General features: G+C 40.0%; 1 protein-coding gene across 2 annotated transcripts in view; it reads left to right on the forward strand.

Annotated features, from left to right (window-relative positions):
- Window positions 1-1838: 1838 nt before the first annotated feature.
- cntn2 (contactin 2) overlaps window positions 1839-22883 on the forward strand; it is a 100932-nt gene continuing 79887 nt past the window's right edge. The window contains exons 1-2 of one of the 2 annotated variants that reach the window (XM_049022510.1): window positions 1839-1943; window positions 2021-2153. The gene's annotated coding sequence lies outside the window, so the exon portion shown is untranslated. Of the gene's footprint in view, window positions 2154-22883 lie in introns of both variants that reach the window. The other variant, XM_049022508.1, reaches the window with a different exon arrangement.

The raw sequence follows: 22883 nt of genomic DNA on the forward strand, positions 1-22883 counted from the left end.
TAATGATCATGTGAAGGAAGCTGTTAGAGAAATATGTACTTTTTTTATTGTCATTGTGCTAGACACTTGGAAACAACACCCTGCAGCAGCTTGATCTTAATTTAGCCATAACATGTCTCAAGAACTGTCCCTTGAATATTTCCACCCCATATATGGTGACTGTCACGGGACGCGGTCGGGCGAAACGGCGATCGTGAGGACAAGCGGGGAATCAGGAAGCAGACAGGCGAATACGGGGCAAAACGGGAGTTTAATAGGGAAGTCCGGGAAACGGGGATACAGGACGGCAACTGACATCAGGTAACATCAATGACGGACCAAGGACTAAGGTAAGACACGGACTGAAATACACAGGACTGATTGAAAAGAAGCAGACACAGCTGGGTACAATCGGGAAAGAACACGTGGGTAATCCGGGGGCGTGGCACACAGGAGGAGCGGACGAGCCGGGCATGACAGAGACAAACAATGTTCAATGTCAGTTGCATATCCTGTTTGTGTAACTCAATAAAAGATGCTGCGAGGGGAGTTCCTCTTTCGAAGTTGGCTGAGTTCGACTGAGAGGCTGACACCTCGAGGTCAGGACCGGGCTTCCCTTGCAGCAAGTAAAAATATCATCACAGCTGTCTGTGTTGTTCTGTGTTCAGAGACTGGTTTGTTTCCAGCGCATCTTCAGAAGAAGATAACCCTAACAGAAGCAGCCAGATGAATTCTGAGGTGTACAGAGACATACTGTCTGCTCAAATCTAGCCAAGATGGACAATGACCCAAAATATACGGTGAAAGCAACAAGCAACCCAGGAGTTTAATAAAGCAAAGAAATGGAATATTCTCAATTGACCTAGTCAATAACTTGATCTCAACACAATCGCGCATGCATTTCACTTGCTGAAGACTAAACATTAGACAGGGAGGAAACCCAGCGTCTCATGATGTCCATGGGTTCAAGACTTCAGGCAATTATTGCTTGTAAAGAATTTTCAACAATTTTGAACATTTCATTTTCACAAATATTAATTTGTCCAATTACATTTGAGCCCCTGAAATGAAGGAATTGTGTATGAAAAATGAAAGACATTTTTATGCAATATTTTTGTTCAATCCGTTGCATTAAAGCCATAAGTCAACTGTATCTCTATTGATTCATTTCAAATCCATTGTGGTGATGTACAGAACTAAAATTATGTAAATTGCGTCACTGTCCAAATATACTGAAAAACAAATAATTTTCAGTATTGTTTATATATTTTTGGCTTTGGAATCATATGTGATTTTCTGTGATCTCCAAAAACATTCCTCTTTAATTCTTCAGGTCAACTCACATATAACAAAATAGGCAAATGTCCAATTCACGAATCCAGAGGGACAACTGTTATGCTGCTTAAAATATGGCTGCTGTCCTTGATTCTTAGTAAGTGATTTGGCTATACTTATATATAAGGTTGAAATGGCATAAATGCTGGGGACATTTCTTATAAGAAAAGAATAAGGTGCCTCTTTATGCAAGCATATGTGCCTTTCATGATATATTCTTTACAAAAGGTATTGAGGAGGCTGTGGGGGAGGGGACAAAAGCCAGCTTCAGGAGGAAAACAAAGATATACACTAGGGTGTGAGCTGACTGTGCATGCTGAGGCAGACGGAAACAAAGGACACTGAGACTGCATGGCTGTGTTCTCCATTTCATTTGAATGAACAGGAGAGGGAGCAATGCGAGAGAAAGCGTGAAACAGAATAGAAGGTGATGGGAGGGCTTATGCGTGTGGATGAAGGAGGAGCGACAGTGGAAAGAGAAAGAGGAGGGGGCAGCTGCTTTGGAGTATGAAAGGGGGGAGAAAGGGGGAGAGAGAGGCAGTGTTGACTGCTGTATTGGGAGGATACATCCTAATGCGACACAGCTACAGCTTTACCATCTCATACAGAGGGAGCAAGTGAACAAGAGAGTAAGAGGGAGAGGGAAAGAAATCACAGATGCCTGTTTAGTCTAAAAAAACACTCCATGTGGTCCCCTCTATTCCAGGATCTCCATGAGAACAGCATCATCACCCTGCCCCCTGCGCATGATTGTCACTCAACACGCCTTGTGTATTCTTCCTCGCCCAGGATTAAAAACCGCACTGTGGCCACGGTTCTGCTGTCATCTGCTGTATAAGGTCAGTAGATATGCTGTAAAATCATTTTGCTTAAGATTTATCTTTCCAAATGACCATCGATTGTGATATAAAGATTATAGCCATGGTTGAATTTGGTAATGCAGGCTGGGAGACATATGTGTCTGTGTGTGTGTGGGGGGGGTGGCTGCTTAAGGTGGTACTGCATGATCACTGATGATTTCATTTTCTTTTAATGGTAAGATTTATGCATTTAATGCACATGAAAAGCATTGGTAAATTTCTGTTACCCTTGATTAGTTTTTACCCAGATCTATTTGAAACCACCTGCTCCTAATGCCTATTTAAAGGTGACACGCACCTCATATTCACTATAACGTTCCGCAGTTCTGGAGCAAACCCTGCGGAGAGCTATCATGCTCAGGTTTCTTATCTGTCCTTAGCTTGCATTCAAATATCAAGAGATTTAAATACAAGGATATTGTGTGTTCCTTTTAGACCTTGTGCAGTTTCATTTCTGGCTGCTGTTTCTCCTTACAATACGAAACTGATTGGCACTTCAGGAACACCATGGTTCTGGTGAAATAGTGGAGCTATACTGCCCTCCCCCTCTCTCACCTCTCCTTATCTTGCTTTGCGAGTGAGGGATGATGGCTGACAACATGACAAATATCGGATGTCTTTTCCTGACGCAGTGGGTTTATACATTTTGATACTGTATAGCTGAAAAAAGACAGCTCTATCTCACAGATGCTCTCACTTTTGGTTATATCACAAGATACTTATGTTATTGAAAGCAAAGCTGTTGGCAGTTGATTTATTGTGCTTTTAGTGGGGTGATTATATTTTATATAATTTTATGGCACTCATTGTAGCGGATACCATAAGGCTATGAATTGCTTTGGTGACTTATCTTTGTAGTGGAGACTGTTGAACTATTTCAGAAGATCCCTGTAGATCTTTATATGAAATGCAGTAATCACTGCAAAGAACAAAGCTTGCTTTAGACCAAATTTACCTTTAGCGTAGAAAGTGTTTCTTCTTGTTTTGCTGTGATATATTTTAATGTTAATGTTTACTTTTCTTGCATTTGCCTTTTTTCTTTGTTTTGCCAATTTTTTCATTCTGTTTCCCTTCTAAAGAGAGCTGAATTGTTTTGATGTTGCTTCATTTTGACTTTTACTGTAAAGTAAGACAGACTATGTTTTCGTTGTAATGTGTGCCATAGTACCTGCTGTTATACTAAGCCATTGGGGTATTTAAATTTGTGGAAACAAACCATTTTTATGAATCCCTTATTCTGTGATTGCAAGGTTATTAGGTAGAAATGAATTTATATGGCAAATTTAAACCTAGTCAACTACACTTACCTATGTTTATTCACCTTTATTTAACCAGGCAAGACAGATTAAGAACATGTTTCTTATTTACAACTGTGGCCTGGAAAACTATGTGGCCTCTATTATATAGATACACTGAGTATTATCCACTCAACATGTTTGACACAAGGTTTATATTAGAATTACACATCCCTTTTTATGACATTTTGTAGTCTCTTAAAGGATCATTCCATGTCATGCAGTTTATCAGATGCCTCTGACCTGACCAACTCAGGGGGATACACTTCCCAATAGGAAAAGTACAAAATTTCAGGTCCCTATTGTCATTAGTTTTCTCCAAAATAAAAAAATAAGGGATAGGGTGGAGGCCTTTTTTTGACCATTTTTTAAGGCATTTTTCTAGCATTGTGTATTGAGGAACTATTTTAAATTAAATGAGTGCTGTTGGTCTAAGTGATAGTTTCTCTAAAAAGTTCATATTAGCTCAATGTCTTTTAGCATCATAGTGAAACATTCACCGAATATCAATATACATGTAATTAATTAATACATTTATTTATTTATTTATTATTAGTTATAGCGCAGGTGTGAAAAAGAGGTGACGATCCATTGGTGGCTCACAAGACAAAAGTGGTTTATTAGGGAACTGAACACTGGGGAAGGCCCAAAATAAAGGACCACAATGGGTCAAAAACAAACAGAGAAATCAGAATAAAGAAACTACTATGTATTACAACTAAGAAACTGGACTAAATGGGGAGCAGGCTTAGAGAATCAAGCAGAGAACATAAGCACACAGAGTAACTTCTCACAATGACTGACTAAATAATAATCAATTAACCAAAACGGACTCGGGACAACAAGGAACAGATGGGGCAGATTACACTTAAACAAGCATTAAACTAAGGAATCTTAAACCAAAACTAGAAACAAGGAGGCATGTCACAGACGGCTGAAAAAACCTAGACAAAAACTAAATTCACACAGGATATAAACAGGGCAAACCAAACAGAGAACCAAAATATCTACAAACACTAGGAACAAAACATCAATAGTTAAACAAACCAGGTGAGACTGGCTTTGCACCCATGTCTGTAGGGTAACAGCCTCAGTACTTCACACTCAAACCCCTGAGCCATGTGGCAGTCCAAGGAACAGGGGAGCAGAATAGATGGCCAGCATCTACTGACCAAAAGGTAGAGACATGAAGGGTAGGGTCAGACAGGTGCTGACCCTAACAGTTATTATTATTATTATTATTATTATTATTATTATTATTATTATTATTATTGTTGTTGTTGTTGTTGTTGTTGAATAAATAAATAACAGTAGATACTTATTAAGAAGTATATATTCCCTCTGAAATTTTTTTCAGGCAAATTTGAGGTGGTTAGATGGGAAATTTTCTAAAATGTGATTAATTGATGGAATGATCCTAAATATAAATCACAAGCTGGTAATAGTATGCATTGTACAACCTAAAATTAATTAAAATCAATTAAACTAAAGTAGCTTAATATCAGCTCTTATCTTAAGCTACTAGTTTTCTGTCTTGAGAGAACCTGTCATACATTCCAGTATATGTGTTTGCTGAATAGTATTTTCACCAGTTTTTGAGGATGGATGCTGTATAGACTGTTTGACCATCTCACAATTTTGAAGAAATTGGACAAAGAGTCCCTTTGTGTTGAGAGCACTTGTGGGTGACTGAAGGATGTAAATAAAAGAGGTCTCTTGTGAAGAGGTCCTTTATGTCAGTCAGTTTTCAAACATAAAATATAGACCGGTCTCTCGTCATCTCCTACCACATTAACAGTGAAACCCAGAGCAAGATATGCTTCATCATATTTGTTTTTTTTTTTTGCTGGTTTTAGCACTTGTTTCGTGTCTCTCAGAATCACCACCTGTTTTTCTTTTTGTAAAATATCTGTCCATTTAAGGCTCTGATAGCCATGAATGAGCAGGTTGCTAACGGTACCAATGTGAATTCTGCCGTGTTCTGCCATGAAAAAAACTGTTAAACATCAGTTCCGTACGACTACATTAAGGTCACTTTGGGAGGTCATCTCAGTTCAGTTCGCTTCAATTCACAACAACTGTGTTACCAATCAAGTGTAACACAGTTGACAGGGATTAACACAGTTGACAATGTTGGCAGAGTTTATTGTCGTAATTTATGCTTTCATTGAGTGCTTTTGTTAGAAACATTCATTAACTGTTATTATACACACATTACATGGTAAAATAAGAAAAAATGCAATTACAATTAATTTAACAGGTATACTTCGTTTGAAGTCTGTTCAAACAATGTCCATTTGTGTTAACGGCCATAGTCTATGAGGATATAATAAAAAAAAATATGATCTAACAACTGGATGTAGCGGGCACAACTGAGCACAGATCAGGCAAGAGCATCAAGCGTGTTTATGTGTGCGTCACGCACCATGCACACAAACAAAGCCCTGTGAATTTAATCATTGTATTACTTAGCATTGCTCAGTACATGCTCACAAAACATCCAAATCACATACTGTAACATCCAGTTTCACAGAATATACTGTGGACGTTAAGTGACATATACCTGTACCTGTATTAACAAAACAATGATTTCATGAAGTATGGATCATTTTGATATGATTCAGTGGTTTGAATGCATGGGTTCCTGCTGAAATTTATGTAATTTGATCCATAAGAGACCAAGATCCAAGATCTCAGAAATGTGAACTGTCTGAAATAAAAAGAAACATGAAAGAACAAAAGGAACTGAAAGATAAAATGAACTATGAGTAGGATGATTTGAGGGGCAACATGGTGGTGCAGTGATTAGCACTGTTGTCTCACACCTCTGAGACCCAGGTTCGAGTCTCTGTCTGGGTTACATGTGTGTGGAGTTTGCATGTTCTCCCCATGTCATTGTGAGGGTTTCCTCCGGGTACTCCGGTTTCCCCCCACAGTCCAAAGACATGCTGAGGCTAATTGGACTTGCTACATTGCCTGTAGGAGTGCATGTGTGAGTGAATGGTGTGTGAGTGTGCTCTGTGATGGGCTGGCCCCCCATCCTGGGTTGTTCCCTGCCTCATGCCCATTGCTTCCGGGATAGGCCCTGGACCCCCCGCGACCCAGTAGGATAAGCGGTTTGGAAAACAGATGGATGGATAGGATGATTTGGAAGGGACTGTTTGTGAAGGAGAATAATTCAGTATTAACAGCATATGCTTAAAAAGTTAATGAGATGATGGTTGATTTTTCTATTGTTTTTGAGTGACTTTTTACAACCCCAAATCAGAAAAAGTTGGGACAGGGTGGAAAATGTGAATAAAAAAATTAAGCAGTAATTCACAAATGTCCCTTAACTTTTATTTCATTGCAGACAGTATGAACACAAGATAATTCATGTATTTTTTGGTCAACAACATCTGATTTGTAAATAAACATCCATTCTTGCCATTCAGGCTTGCAACACATTCCAAAAAAAGTTGGGACAGTACAGCATTTACCACTTTGTACAGTTCCCCTGTCTTTTAACAACACTTAAAAGACGTTTAGGCATTGAAGAAATCAAGTGACTAAGTGTTGCAGGTGTTAGTTTGTCCCATTCTTCCTGCAAACAATGTTTTAGGTGCGCAACAGTACGGGGTCTTCTTTGACGCAATTTTCGTTTCAAAATGCGCCAAACATTCTCTATTGGAGACAAATCAGGGCTGCAGGCCGGCCAGTCAAGCATCCGCACCCTCTTCTTACGCAGCCATGCCTTTGTTATGCGTGCAGTATGTGGTTTGGCATTGTCTTGCTGAAATAAGCATGGGCGTCCCTGGAAAAGACATGGTCTTGAAGGCAGCATTTGTTCCTCCAAAACTGAGATATACTTCTCAGCATTGATGGTGCCATCGCAGAAGTGCAAGTTACCTTTGCCGAAGGCACTGACACAACCCCATACCATGACAGACCCTGGCTTTTGGACTTGTATCTGGTAACAGTCTGGATGGTCCTTTTCCTCTTTGGTCCGCAGCACACGGCGTCCATTTCTTCTAAAAAAGATGTGAAAAACTGATTCGTCTGACCACAATACACGTTTCCACTGCACAATGGACCATCCCAGATGCCTTCGAACCCAGAGAAGTCGACGGCGCTTCTGGATGCTATTTATGTAGGGCTTCCTTTTGGCACAGTACAGTTTTAGCTGGCATTTCCTAATGTAGCTACGTACTGTAGTTCTTGAGAGTGACTTCCTGAAGTAGTCCTGAGTCCACGCAGTTATATCATTTATTGATGAATGACGGTTTTTAATGCAGTGCCGTCTGAGGGCTCGGAGATCACGGCCATTCAGTTTAGGCTTGCGCCCTTGGCCTTTGCGCACGGTGATTTCTCCAGATTCCCTGATTCTTTTCACTATGTTATGCACTGTAGAGGGAGGAATGCCCAAATCTCTTCCTATCTTTCTTTGAGAAATGTTTTTCTTCATCATTTCAAAGATTTTTGCCCGCACTTGATGGCAAACTGGCGATCCTCTGCCCATCTTTGCTCCTGAAGGAGTAGGCCTTTCCTTGATGCTGCTATTGTACCGAATCATGATTGCAATCACCTGTTAACATCACCAGTTTCAAATCACATCATTATTTAGTTATTATGCCTCATTACTACCCCTGAATTGCCCCCGTCCCAACTTTTTTTGGAATGTGTTGCAAGCCTGAATGGCAAGAATGGATGTTTATTTACAAATCAGATGATGTTGACCAAAAAATACATGAATTATCTTGTGTTCATACTGTCTGCAATGAAATAAAAGTTAAGGGACATTTGTGAATTACTGCTTTATTTTTTTATTCACATTTTCCACCCTGTCCCAACTTTTTCTGATTTGGGGTTGTAAATAAAGGTTTTTCTTTCTCTCCTAATACATCCTGTCAATTGTGTTACTCCTCTGAGCTGTGTTACTTTATCTGTCAACTGTATTACCTCTAAATTCTCTCATAAATCTTTTAAATGTTGGCTAAACTGCAATAAAAATTAAGGAGAACATTTTTAGAGAGGGAAGTTTTACATAAGGTTATTGAATAACTTTAAATTCAGTGCAATGTGGATTTATATTGGGATAAAATATTCAACCTTGATGACATCAGCCCACAGAAAATCCATTATCAAGCTCAAACTTCAAATTTTCAAATCAGTTAGGGTGTTTTTCCACTGCACCAGGTACTGAACTTTTGGTACTTCATGGTGTTGGTTTTCCACTAGCGTAAAAACTGATACCAGTGCCAAATGACATTATAGCATGAGGTGGGTTTCTGTACTGATTTGAAAAATGGCTGTTCTTACATTGCTAGTCAGCCATATTAAAATAAGCCTTTTTCTTACTTTCAATTCTGCATGGACACTATAGCACGGGAGTTAAAGTTTCGCTGAAATATTTTTACTCTGTTACTGTCATAGGGAAAAAAACTTCGAAATTTTAATTATTATTCCTTTTATAGATTCTTATATGTTAAAAAATCAGTTATTAGTTTACCTCTGCTGCTTTTACATGAGTGCTGCATACCTTCTCTGACACAATCATTTTCATCCTTGCCTTTTATATCACTTGAAGACGGGTTTGTGAGAAATTTATTAACTTATTTTTTGTTTTAAAAACACCCCAATATTTATTACAACAAAATCACATCGCTTTTTAATTTCTTGTCATGCCATCCAGATCTTGTTCATGTATATGTTCTTACAACCAAACTGCATTTCATTGCATTTTTTTATTCGTTTGTCATTATTTTCTGAGTTTGCAACTGTTTTCAAGGTGGTTCGTTTGTCTTGTGTTTCAGTTGCAGGCTATTTCCATAACTAGTGCAAAAATGCATTAACATACAGGGGCCTTTTTTAATGATCTAAAGTGCACAGTCTGAAGTGCAAGGCGCAAGTTCTTTGAGGGCATGGCCAACCCATTTTTGCTAGTTTAATGGTGGAACATTAGGGAGTTTTCACACCTACCGTTCGGTTTCTCTGGTACAAATAAATTGATGAATTTGTAAATTTGCATAGTTTTTTCCTCAGTTCGGTTTCTTTTCCACAAAGAAAAATCCAAGTGAAGCAACAAAGCACCATTACAAACCATGTGAGAACGTTCATTCTGCTTATTAGTCAGATGTGTCTGTGCCTGTAGCAAGAAAGTAGATGTAGTGTCATAAGAACATAAGAAATTTACAAACAAGAGAAGGCCACTCGGCCCATCAAGCTCGTTTGGGGATAACTTAACTATCTAGCTCTGATTTAAACCGTGTAACATGCCGTGTAAAGAAGTGCTCTCTCAAACTCATTTTAAAATATTCTCCCACTAATTTACACTTATGGTCATGAATTCCAGTATTTAAACTAATATTACAATACCCATTTGGCTGAACAGCATCCAGATCTGTTAGAAACGTATATACCTGGATCATGTCTCCCCTTAGTCTCCATTGTTCAACGCTAAACAGATTCAGTTCAGCTAACCTCTCCTCATAAATGAACTATTTCTTATATATTTGTTTTATCATTCAACTCATTTTAGTCTTAGTGTACTTTATAAATATGTCAGATTCATGTGAATTTTGTAATTTGACATCAAAGTACAGTATAGACATGGCAAAATGCAGTTTGGAAGACTTTCATAAACATAAAAGTACATAATAAGCAATGGTGGAAGTTTGTTTTGATCCCAGATATCTGATCACCAGTGTCTTAGCTATATGAATATGACTAAATGGTTTAGTTGCAACATTCAGCTGGATAAATAAATAATAAAAACCTAACATGTTACTACTACTGGCCTCTTTTCATTTAATATGTAGCAATTTTCATGTGTATGCATGAGCCATTCGCACCTGGCCACATCCCCCCCCCCCTTTTATAGTAATGATGGGGATGTATCTGAATTGCATTTCACCATTGTGTTGTTCATAAAATTACCATGCAATTTGAATACGTGGAAATGAGGCTATTTAGAATGTGAATAGCGATCTTCAGGTGAGGGTGGCACTACACATCCCCGATGCAGGTAAAACGAATTAAGGTGACATGCTTTACTTTTTTGCCGATTTAACCAAATTTTAAAAACTTTAATACTTCCGACAATGGACGTTTTGAAAAGCACACAGAGCCGGATTTAGCCAGTGTTTTATTCATGTTTCTACAATAAGATTTCAGTGAGTTACAAACTGTAATACATGAGAAAGATACGCGCCATCGCCGACGGTGCCATCGACTCCAGAGGGTAAAGCAGGAGCTGTTTGTGGGGGACAACATCAAAGACCTTATGGAAATCTTACTTCATCACATCGTAGGCCTGTTTCTGATCAATTTCTCTTGTAGCTTCCTCAATGAACTCAAGTAAATTGAATAGGATCTACCTCTCCTAAATCCATGTTGGCTATCCTTCAGCGTATTATTTGAATCCAGGTCATCTACCATTTTCACTTGGATTATAACTTCCATTACTTTTCCAGTTATGCAAGTTAAACTGATTGGCCTATAGGCTGGGCTATGCCTAGCTACTGCTCTTTAGCTCATCTCATAATGCAAAGTTCCTTTCCACGGGAACCGTTTAGCTCAAATTCGTGGAGTACACCTGGAAGTTGGGTCGGATTAAGGTTGGGTTACGGTCACACCACAAATGAACTATTTCAGAGTTCTTTTGGGACTGGATCAAGACCACCTCCTCTCAAGGGTCCTGGTATAGTTCTTTTGGTCTGTACCAGAGTGCAAATATTCTGATCATGCCTGCCCAGACAAATTGCACCAAGGGGTAATTGAACCAGAGTCGTTTTAACTGGACTAAAAAGTGCCGGTGTGAAAATGCCCGCTGTCATAGTCACAGCACCAAACTCATGTTCCAAAAAGGTTGTACTTAGTTTTGTACTTAGTCTTATTCATGGCTGTGTTTGGGGCATAAAATGTCATAAACCAATCAGAGTGTCATCTCCCAGTCTCTTTAAAATCCAGCAATGGCGACCCTTGGCGGATTGCTGTTATAATGGATTGGTGGATTACTATTAATATAATAACAATCGATACTTTATTAATCCCCATGGGGAAATTGCCTTTTTTACAGCTTCCTCGACTTTTTTACTACTCCCTCAAATCCGTCTCTTTTTTGTGGAGTAAGTTGTCTGCGAAGGGCAGCCACCCATAGCAGCACCCAGGGAGCTGGGGGTTAAGGGCCTTGCTCAAGGACCCACAGATGTGCTGAGGGTGGGTTTGAACTGGCAACTTTGTGATTACAGGCACACAGGTTATCCTACTGCACCACATGCTGCCCAAAATACAGCAGATTTGCCAGGTCGTGGTCAAGGATGCTTCACTGCAGAGGAAATGGGTCTGCTCATGTGCAAAGTGAAAGGGTGTGAGCAAACCACCTACGGTAATAGCAGGATTCCAGGATAATAATAAGAATAATAATCAGTATTATTATTACAGTAGTCCCCCATATCCACAGGTGATACGTTTCAAGACCTACTGTGGATAGCCAAAAACGGGGATAACAGTGAACCACCCGCAGACTAAATATGTAACTTGATTTTTGTGTACATTTATATGGTATAAGTTTATCTTAATTCTCAGAGACTATGGCACAATGGAAAAATATCATGCATCAAGCGATGACACAGCAATGACAATCATGTTTTTATACCCCTCAAAGGGGGTAAAGTACATTGAATAAACATAAGCTACTTTTACATATTTTACAATGAAAAATATTGTATCATGTACCTGTATATAACCTGTAATGAGAAAAAATTATTTGTTTAAAAATATTGTGGGTGACCACCAATTTGTCTGTCATTTCTTATGGCGAGGTTCTACACTTATGAACCGTTTACAGGATAGGTAACTTAAACAGCAGGTAGAGGGTCCCACTGTAATAATTAGCAAATTTTATTCATCATGACTGCAATTAACTAACTCTGATGAAAACTGTAGCGCCGGGCAAACCGAGGCATCGCAAGAGCAGAGAAGGACGAGGAGACTTGCTAGCCGGGGAGAAGACACTCTTTATTATAGTCCTTATCAGGAATATAACAGGCACTCAAGGAAAACTGATCCCAAAAACACACAGCGGAGCACACACGATGGGAGATTTATACAAGCTAAGAACACACAATGCAGGGGCAAACACACATGCGACAAAAGGGAAATGCAGCCATTAACAACAACAGGGCTATTTACACTTACAGATAAGGGCTATTTACAATTGCCTGCGAACATGCTGGGATATGTTGACCTCCGCCGGTGCTACAATACTATGAGTAACCATTATGACATATTTCTTGATTATTTTGTTGTATACATTAATGATCTTTCACATTTCATTGTGGTTTTTGGCATTGTAAATTAATCATATTCATCAATTAAAAATCTTTGTTGATGAATTATTTCTCTCTATGTCATATGTCATATATATATAGATAGGGGTCCATGGTTGGGGAGATAAGGGTTGCTGTTAAACTTTAATAGATTGTTAAAAATGTTTATGACATAACTTGCCACACCTGAAACTGACAGCTACTGTAAACATACTGTACAAGACATGACAGTTAGATAGGTCTGTGACAGTGCGGAAATGGCTCAGATTACACTGGAAGACTGCAGTGCAAGTAGCTCCGACAGTGCCGATTATGTCAATAAATTAGATCTCAGTAATGGTGAGAAATATTCCTGACTAGGAATGGATTTTAGATCCAATTTGCATGTCCAAGTGTAGAGCAATCATATGGCAATTAATAGCATTCAAATCCTGAAATGCATATAATTTCCTATATAATGTGATCCACTCTGAATAGTAAACATTTTCCAACCATGTTTCTGGCGATTTGTGCAGTTTACTGCTGGAAAACTTCTTGTAATTTCTGCTTTATGCCATAAAAAGTACTACCTTCTAGTTGCATGCACACCTCTGTTAGAATGTTGCACAGAAACCTGTCTATAATTCAAAACAGTAAAGGGCTAAAATCTCCAGAGGAGCTTTAGCATGAACAGAAAGAAGACTGAGGCCCCATCAGAGCTGAAGTTAACTAGAAAGAGAACTGAGTCCTCTTTCAAATGAACTCACAATGTGAACACAAGAAGTCTGACATTCAATTTTCCACCAGTTGTTAATGCCCTGAATTGTCTAAGGGTGTGTGTGTGTTTTTACAGGCCAGGATCCACAGTTTGCTTTACTGGCAGTATCTCCCCCTCTGAGGTTCACTGCAAAACCGCCAGCATGGCTAACTATGAACGGAATTAAAAAAGGGACTAACTGCAAAAGAATTGCAGCAGAGCACTTTTAACACAAATGCTCCATCCTCGGAACATACCATTTTACAGGGACACATTTTGAAATGGAAATACATACATACATACATTAAATGAGTCAGCAATACAAACTTTTCAATAATTATTAATACAACAAGGTACCATAAATCACAATACATTAATGCATGGAATTATTAAAACACTTGAATACATTCCCCATCGGTACATTGCCCCATTCCAGCACACAGTTTCAAACGTCATTAAATGCCTTCCTCAAACTAGACTCAGTTTTCCAGCCTGCCTCACATAAGCCAGAACAGGTACTAAGGTGAAAGAATTCCAACTGGATGGCTAAGAATTCACCTTCCTGAAATCAATGCACACTCTCAAAGTGCCCTCTTTCTTAGGTACAATTATTAGGGGGCTATTCTACTCACCCAGGGCTGACATGGTGCATATCTCTGCCTCCAATGCCTCCTTCAAATGCTCCAGCACCTGATAGGGCCTCTGCTTGATGGGTGCAGAGTCTTTAAGATAGAAGGAGTGCTGAACTACCTGCGTACTGCCAGGAGTAGCTTCAACATGGCTAGAAACAGGTGCTTCAGCTCTCCTGCTTGCCTCTGTCGTAGATGGCAGGGCTCTTCTTGTTCTTTGTTCCACAACGGCGTTAGTTGTGCTAGTTCCTCTACTTTCTGAGCAAGCATCACCTGAGCAGTAGCTGGAAATTGCTCCTTCCACTCTTTGTCTGTAAATATCTGTTGGAGGGCACCGAACGTAAATGTCTTCTGTCCGTGGCTAAGCCATCGTCATCATGAGAATTCTCATTCCTACTATAGAGAAAGCCCCTTAGCATATGCCTCCATGACATATTTACAGCAGTGGGATGGCCAGCCGTAAAAAGATAGTGTCCAGGTGTCATCCTAGTCTGTGACCAAGGAAGAAGATGGAGCCTGAGGCTGAGGTAGACCCCTTGTGGTACATCATGGAAGAACAGGAGTATAATATGGGGGACCCGCAGGCAATCTGGTACTAGGGGATGAGGTGGAGGTCGCTGTTACGGCCCTTCCTGATCACGCAGCAGTCCCGGGAAGAAATGCTACTCCAGGATTTCAAAGGTTTAAGGGAATCTTTCAGCCAGAGTGAAGGAGTGCAGCTACCACGAATGCCAAGCACAAGGAGCCTGGAGAGTCCGCAGTTACCCTTGCCAATAGTCGTTGAGGTTGACCCTCAATTGGTGTGAACAGACTCCCTGAACCCATGACCCCAGTGACCTCTACGGGACCCACTGCTTTTCAGAGAATTGATGAAACAAGCTGGAAAGCCGAGAGAAGGATGCCGTCATACCAACCAGGCGAGGACATTGAAAACTATCTACTGCACATTTAGCATATTGCTCAAACATGGCATTTCCTGAAGAAGGACTGGGCCTGTTATTTGGTGCTCTTGCTCACTGGACGGGCTCTGAAGGCATACACAACAATGGATGAGAAGAGGTCCCACAACTATGCCGATTTGAAAGAAGTCCTGCTGATGGAGTTTGACATCTCCCAGGAGACATATCGTCAACATTTTCAGCAGGTCCAGTACCAGGAGAGATGACCAGGGAGACCTGTCAGCACTTGAAGGGGCTCTACAGGAGAGGGGTGCATCTGGAGCAACACAGTAAGGAGGAGATTTGAGAAATCATCATCCCTGAACAACTGCTGCATGTCCTGCCTGATAGAATTCGGATGTGGGTAAGGGAACGGCAGCCCATGGATGTAACGACCGGTGGTTGTTAAGCTGGGACTGCAGTGCATCAACACACTGAAAGGACCCTCAGAGCAACCTCAAGTACAACCTGCTGCACGAACCAAACCTAAAACAGACTTGGGGCAAATTATTGGGGCATGTCTCGTTGGCGCATCTGTGATCAGGGCAGCAAGTCTATGTGATGTATCGTGACCATGGTATCCAGGGTAATGTTAGCATACCACCACGAAGCACAGACCATATCCAACAATAGTAATTGGACAATAGGAAGCTGTCTGAAAAGGTTGCCTGGGTACTAACCCAGATTGTATCCAAAAAACAAGCTGCCCAACTCAGAATTAAATTGCCACTTCAACTCGACAACTGCCGATACTGATACAAGAGCTCTTTTTAACTTTAATATTTTATTATAATACATAAATACTTATATAATTAATATATTTTTAAACTAGTAAACACAAATGAAAAAATGAATACCAAAACGTCTTTATTTTAGGCTATTAGGCTATTAGAAACAGGTATAACAAACTGTTCCACCTCATTTGTACATCTTTTTTTAAACATTTTTGATGCATTTGCAGTTTAGTTTGAATATATTCCAGGAGAGCATACACAAGAGGCGAATACACAAGTGAAGTATACACAGGTGACCCACAATCTATCCCCCACTGGCAACGGTGTCACTTACACTCTGTATCACAAGTGTATAAAACAGCCCAAGCTAGCGACTCCCAAATTGTCCATTGTTTTTTTCATATTATTTGCGTTGTCTCGCATCATATGAGCCATTTTCCACTAAATGCTACTTTTACCTGTTAAAACTTTGTTTTTACAGAGATTGCAAATCATTCTGCTACTGGTTGTTGTTAATAGCATCAAATATTTCCAGATCATCACCCTCTTATCTGATGTTCTTATGCGCCTCCTGCTGCGAAAGGGATGCATGTGATTTCACAGCAGGCAGAAGCCACTGTGCTCACACCTGTTGAGTGGCAAAAAACACTGAGTGGCAGCATTACTGGCCAGCTTGAATGTCACATAAAACACATCTAAAATGGAAAAGAGCTGTCGTGCGTTTGATTATACAGGTCAATAGGACCCATCCTTTTACAGACTGCCAAAAACTATGGGTGCTTTTAAACCGCACCGGATACCGTACTTTTGATACAAAAGTACGGTACTTCAGGGTATTGGTTTTCCACTGGTGTAAAAACTGGTACCAGCTCTGAATGACAATGTGAAGCAGGGGATTTTGTGCTGAATTTAAAAAAAATGCTACAGTATATTATAGGGCTGCACGATGTGCAATATTAATACCAACATCGCACGTTATGTACATGTAATTCTTACGTCGCTAGTCAGCTAGACTAAGATCATGACTCGTCTTACTTTCAATTCTGTAAGGACATTATAGCACAAGGAGTTTACATTTCTCCTCTCATAGAAAAAAAAAAACTTTAGCTAGCTTTGCAATTTTAATCATTATTCCTTTTATAGGTTATGTAATATATGTTTAAAAATCAGTTTAAAGTTTACCTCTGCTGCTTTTGCATGAGCGCTGCATGCGTTCTCCGAGACAATCATAATCATTTTCATCCTTTCTGTTTAAATTACTCCTAGACGGGTTTGTGAGAAATTTATGAACTTGCTTTATAAATACCGCAATATTTATTACAACAAAATCACATTGCACATTATACATTATCACATTGCACATTATCCAGGTTTGGATGCTGTTCAACCAAATAGTTACTTCAGCATTAGTTCAAATACACAAACTCGTGGCCATAGGTGGAAATTAGCGGGAGAACATTTCAAACTGGATTTAAGGAAGCACTTCTTTACACAGCGCGTAGTCAGAGTATGGAATAGTCTTCCTGATAACGTAGTGCAAGCTGAATCCTTGGGTTCCTTTAAATCAGAGCTAGATAAGGTTAACAACTCTGAGCTGTTAGTTAAGTTCTCCCCAAGCGAGCTTGATGGGCCGAATGGCCTCCTCTCGTTTGTATAGTTCTTATGTTCTTATATGCCTCATACGCTATATGTATGCTGTCTTAGTATATTAAACTTAAAAATTTCTTCTTCATCCTGATCCTTTTTGTTATGTCTGTTCCATCCATTTTCCAAACCACTTATCCTACTGGGTCGCGGGGGGTCCGGAGCATATCCTAGAAGCAACGGACACAAGGCAGGGCACATTCACACACCATTTACTCACACATGCACTCTTACGGGCAATTTAGCAAGTCCAATTAGCCTCAGCATGTCTTTGGACTGTGAGGGAAAACCAGAGTACCCGGAGGAAACCCCACGACAACATGGGAAGAACATGCAAACTCCACACACGTGACCCAGACGTAGACTCGAACCTGGGTCCCAGAAGTGTGAGGCAACAGTGCTAACCACATTCACCACCATTATGTCTGGTCTTCCAACCAAATAGCAGGTTACTTCATTTATCATTGCTTTCTGAGTTTGTAACTTTTTTAAGAATGTGGTTACATTGTGTTTGAGACAAGCTATTTGCATAATCAATTGACAAAAAAAGCATTTCTCATCCCAAAGTACTTGACTGGAAGTCAATGGAAAAGGGATAGCACCAAAGTGCTTTGAAAGGCTTTGAAAGCAGTGGCTTCCTGCTTCAACTTGGCTTCTGCAGTCCCACATCTCAGCCGCCACAGGATTTCACGTAACTCTTCCACGAAGTGCGTGTCTTCAGACAGGGGCTATCTGTTCCAATATATACCTCATCCAGAAGGCAAGAGCTTGCAGTCCAGGGTCATCCCTCACCTTGGGCTGTTTGAGCCAATGCAGTGCCTCATTAGTGAGACCGAGGAATTGTTCCTTGGTCAGGGCAGGCATTTTCTGTTGGAGTTCTGTCATTTTGTAATGACTGACGCGGCACGGACTGAGGAAGCAGGCAGAGGAGAGCAGGACTGGGGTAAAATATGGACACAAAGGGGCATAGGGAACAAACAGCCTAACAGTACATAACACTACAATGACAGAGCTAGGGAAACATACTCTGATGTGGACTTAAATACACAGAACTAATGAAGACAATTCGAAACAGCTGGTAAACACGGGGAATCCACACAGGGTTAATAAGGGGGGCGTGGCCTCAAGAGGTTTGGACGAGCAGGGTGTGACAGCTACCTTAATGCTGGCAGATCCCTGGGTGAACACTATGGGATTATCAGCAAGGGGAAAATAAAATAATTCATACCTTACAAATATCCATCGTACATACAAGGCTACACCCCTTCCCCACCTTGGACAGTCAGACCACATCTTCTTGAATCCAGCCTATAGAGCCATGCATAAACTGATCAAGCCAGCCCTGCAGGAGGTGAGAATCTGGCCTCGGGCTACTGTATCTGTTCTACAACACTGTTTTGACCACAAAATTGGTGTATCTTTAGGGAAGCTGCCACCAAAGGAAGCTCAGTAGACCTAGAAGAGTAAACAGCCTCAGTGACTAGCTACATCAGCGAAATGCATTGAAGATCTTACAATCTCCATCACATGTTATCACAGACACACACACACGCATATATTTATATAACCTGTTGTATTACAGTGGATCTCCCTTAGAAGTCCATGGAGTTTGCTTGAGTGCAATATAAGCTGAACTGCAGGTCTACCACTACACATGTGTTATGTCGATGTAAATAAAAAAAAAAATATATATATGGATGGATTTGAACCACGATGAAAAGCAGGCCCTACAAGGTCAGTACAATTGCACTTAGAAGTAAAAATGAATGGAATTAATATTAGGAGCACAATGTTAGAGAATGTCATTCCAGATGCAGGGACATAATGGGTGACTGTATTACGACGTGGGCAGTCCTATTATTAATGTGAAGTACACTCCAGTAAATAAGTCTCTGTCTAGTACTGGCAAGAGAAGCCTGCAAAAGACAGAGGCCCCATACTATTCCTTGAACTATGGCTTCATATTTTTATGCAAGGTCAAATACTTCTACCCCTTTCTCTCCAAATACCAAATCATCTTCCCTATGCCATTGGCAATATGCTGGGAATGTCTTTATCCTCAAAAAACTAATGCAATTAAATTGATGTATATTTAGTTAAATTTACAGTTAGAACTACCATCCTGTCCATGTTAGGATGCTGTCTAGGGAAGAGTCTAGTTCCCCCAGTGACCCTGAACAATGGATGGATGGATGGATGGATGGATAATATACAAAGAGTCCTTAAAATTCAAAGGTCAACCCTTAACTTTAATGGTAATGGAGAAAATAAGTGAAATACCATAACCTCAGTGACCCCCACTGCACTGTGGCATGGTGGTGCAGTGGTTAGCACCGTTGCCTCACACTTCTCGGACCCGGGTTCAAATCTCCATGTGTGTGGAGTTTGCATGTTCTCCCCATGTCATCGTGGGGTTTCCTCTGGGTACTCTGGTTTCCCCCCACAGTCCAAAGACATGCTGAGGCTATTTGGAGTTACATTCCCTGCAACCCTTAGGATGTATTACATGGTCAGTACCCAGTTGTGTGCTCAGGGCATATGCAAACTAATCAGCAGATGTCCTTATGGACATCTTCAAAATCTTCCTGAGTCAGGCTGTCATTCCTTTATCCCTCAATCATTCCTATACCAAAAAAGACCGAAGTGTCAGCAATAAAAAAAGTGGCACCTATAATCTCTAAGTGCTTTGAAAGGCTAGTTATGGTCAATGTCAAAAGCTGTCTCCCCACCTCACCAGATCCCCTCCAGTTTGCCTACCACCTTCACTACTGCACAGAGGATGTCCTATCAAATGTCCTTCACCTTCTGTGCTGACCATCAATAGCCCCAATGTGGAAGTGATGAAAGGCACCAAGTTCCTTGAACTACACATATCAGATGACCTCTCCTGGGCCAACAACATCACCTCCCAAACCAAGAAGGCACAGCAGTGTCTATACTTCCTCTGCTGACTGATAAATGCATGCCACCATTTCATGGGAAAATTTAATCATGTCACTTAGCCCTGGTCCTAGTAGGTGGCATCTGATACATTCCACAGATTTTATGCATACTCCCCTGTGTCTCTGGGGCATTATTTTGCCAGCTACACTGGATTCATTGGCTTTCACATTTACAGTTGATCCATCCCGTAATTTTAGAAATTGTAGAGGTTGGAGGGTATGGGAGGATTAAGAATTAAATGGAGAAGGAGGATGATGATGAGGCTGTCTGAGGAAAACATTCTTACAGCATCTTTTGTAGTTACACTTGGCCTGTGGAAAAGGACTAACATCAAAGGGCAATAGGATGAAGAGCTTAAGAGCTGTTCTCATTTTGTTATTCCTTGCTGTTATGATACCAGCAGGTGTTAAGCTATTGAGGTAATTGAAATAAATAACATGGAAGTTTTTGATATTGGGGATTCCTGCAACTTGCTGTTTTTGGTCTACAGAATACACATATACTTAGCCACAACTGTAGAAGCTGGAAAGCATAGTTGCTGTGTAATTTGAGTTGAAGGGACAAAAGCCTTTAGTGCCATGTGACTTTGTATGACAATATTGTTGATGAATTGTAGAATTCACTAGTCAGTACATTACAGTGCCAATTTCACTTTTAAATCAAAATCAATTGTCTTATTTTCAGTGCTTTAACAGTCTCATGGCTGAGCCACTATACCATACCACTGAAGCAACTTTTTAAGTTCTTCAGTATTTACAGATATTGTTCTTAAGATTTGCAATGAAACTCCATTAGGTAGAAAACAAATAGAATATTGTTTGTTTGTTTCTTGTTAAAATGAGCATTTCTGGGAACTGGTTGTCCAGTTCCCTTGTTCATGTCGGCACTACCCCTCCCTTTTTGGCAGGACGGGAAGGAGCAGTGCCTTTTTGTGTCTGGCAGTGGCAGGGAGTACCAGGAAATGAGATCAGGGGTGATGTGGACAGTTGGGTTAAAGCCTGGCTCTGAGGATGAATGCTGTAGGACAAAGGAACATCTACGGACAGACAGTAAAATAGTCGTACAATTTTTACCAAAATGCCTTTTATTAGTGTTCCTAATATTTTCTCATATAATCATCGTGAAATATGTATTTTGTGTGAGGCGTTAGCTACATGGCCTGGAAAGCACTGTTATTGCTCATTCCTTCAGTAGCTGTAGCTGTGAACAGTGCATCTTTTGTGACATCAAGAAGATTTATTTTGGGATATCAGATATACAAAGGTGATTGGAATTTCTGGTGGATCAGCAAATGGCATTATTCAATGTCTCCCACTGGACTGAGAGCTGCACACAGCAGAGCTGACACACAGCAGATCAACAAATACCCTTAGGGTTGTATTGGCCCTCTTAGCTGCTCTCTAACTTTGACATTCATTGATAATGAAAGACAGTGGTTAATTATCTGCTGATATACAAAAGTAGACTCAGCCGATATAAGCAGAAGCGGACATTCCAGGTCCAGAAAGTAAAAATCTAGACCAAGATTTTGTTTTTCTTTCAGCTTTTTTGGATTCAAACAGTTTGGACTTAGACATAGGGTGGGATCTGTATACCTTATCAACCTTTAAAATTAGTACAATGACAAGCAGGGACACAGTAGCTATAGTAGTATTAAAAAATTAAGTCAATGTTAAAATATGTCATCAATACTGGGAGTTCTACAGTAGATCATAAAACATATTCTGATACTGTGTCACAGAAAAATTGGCCAAAGCAGTATCATTATTCATGGTGTTTACATACACTCAAAGATCAGTTTATTGATAATAAACTGAGTATGGCAATAATCCAGTTAAGTGTTTACATGTGCTTTCATTACTCCAGTTACTGCATTTATATGTTAGTTCTGTAAATGGGATATTGGGGGAAGTCATTCTTTTGTATTTAGTTACTTCCAGGTCACTCGTATATTGCACGAAAAGGAGCATGATTTGGTGTATGCACAGTATCAGTATGTGATCATACTCTGTGCTTGATCAGATTTCTCATAGATGGGTTAAGACATTTATATGATAATTGAGTAATCAATTTAAGGGCCATCATAAATCACCATCACAATCAGTTTATAAAGGTACATGTAAATTCAGCCAGTGACCCTATTCCATAGATTTGAATGGCTTCTTTGGGGTGCTGCACGGTTTTAAGCATCTTGCATAGTATAATCTGATTTACAGTGTGGCAATAACTTGTTTTAGAAGGAATGTTTTAGAAAATTGTAAATTTTTTTGCCATACCCAGCATTCACTCAAATAAATTTTGACCGTATTAAAGGTAAGCAAAGTTATTTTAAAAAGGGGATAGAAGTAATCAGTTTAACTTGCATAACTGGATAAGTAATGGAAGCTATAATCCATGTGAAAATGGTAGATTACCTGGATTCAAATAACATTCTGAGGGATAGCCAACATGGATTTAGGAGAGGTAGATGCTGTTTAGCAAG

Source organism: Brienomyrus brachyistius, chromosome 8, assembly GCF_023856365.1.
Source record: "Brienomyrus brachyistius isolate T26 chromosome 8, BBRACH_0.4, whole genome shotgun sequence".
Classification (NCBI taxonomy): Eukaryota; Metazoa; Chordata; class Actinopteri; order Osteoglossiformes; family Mormyridae; genus Brienomyrus; species Brienomyrus brachyistius.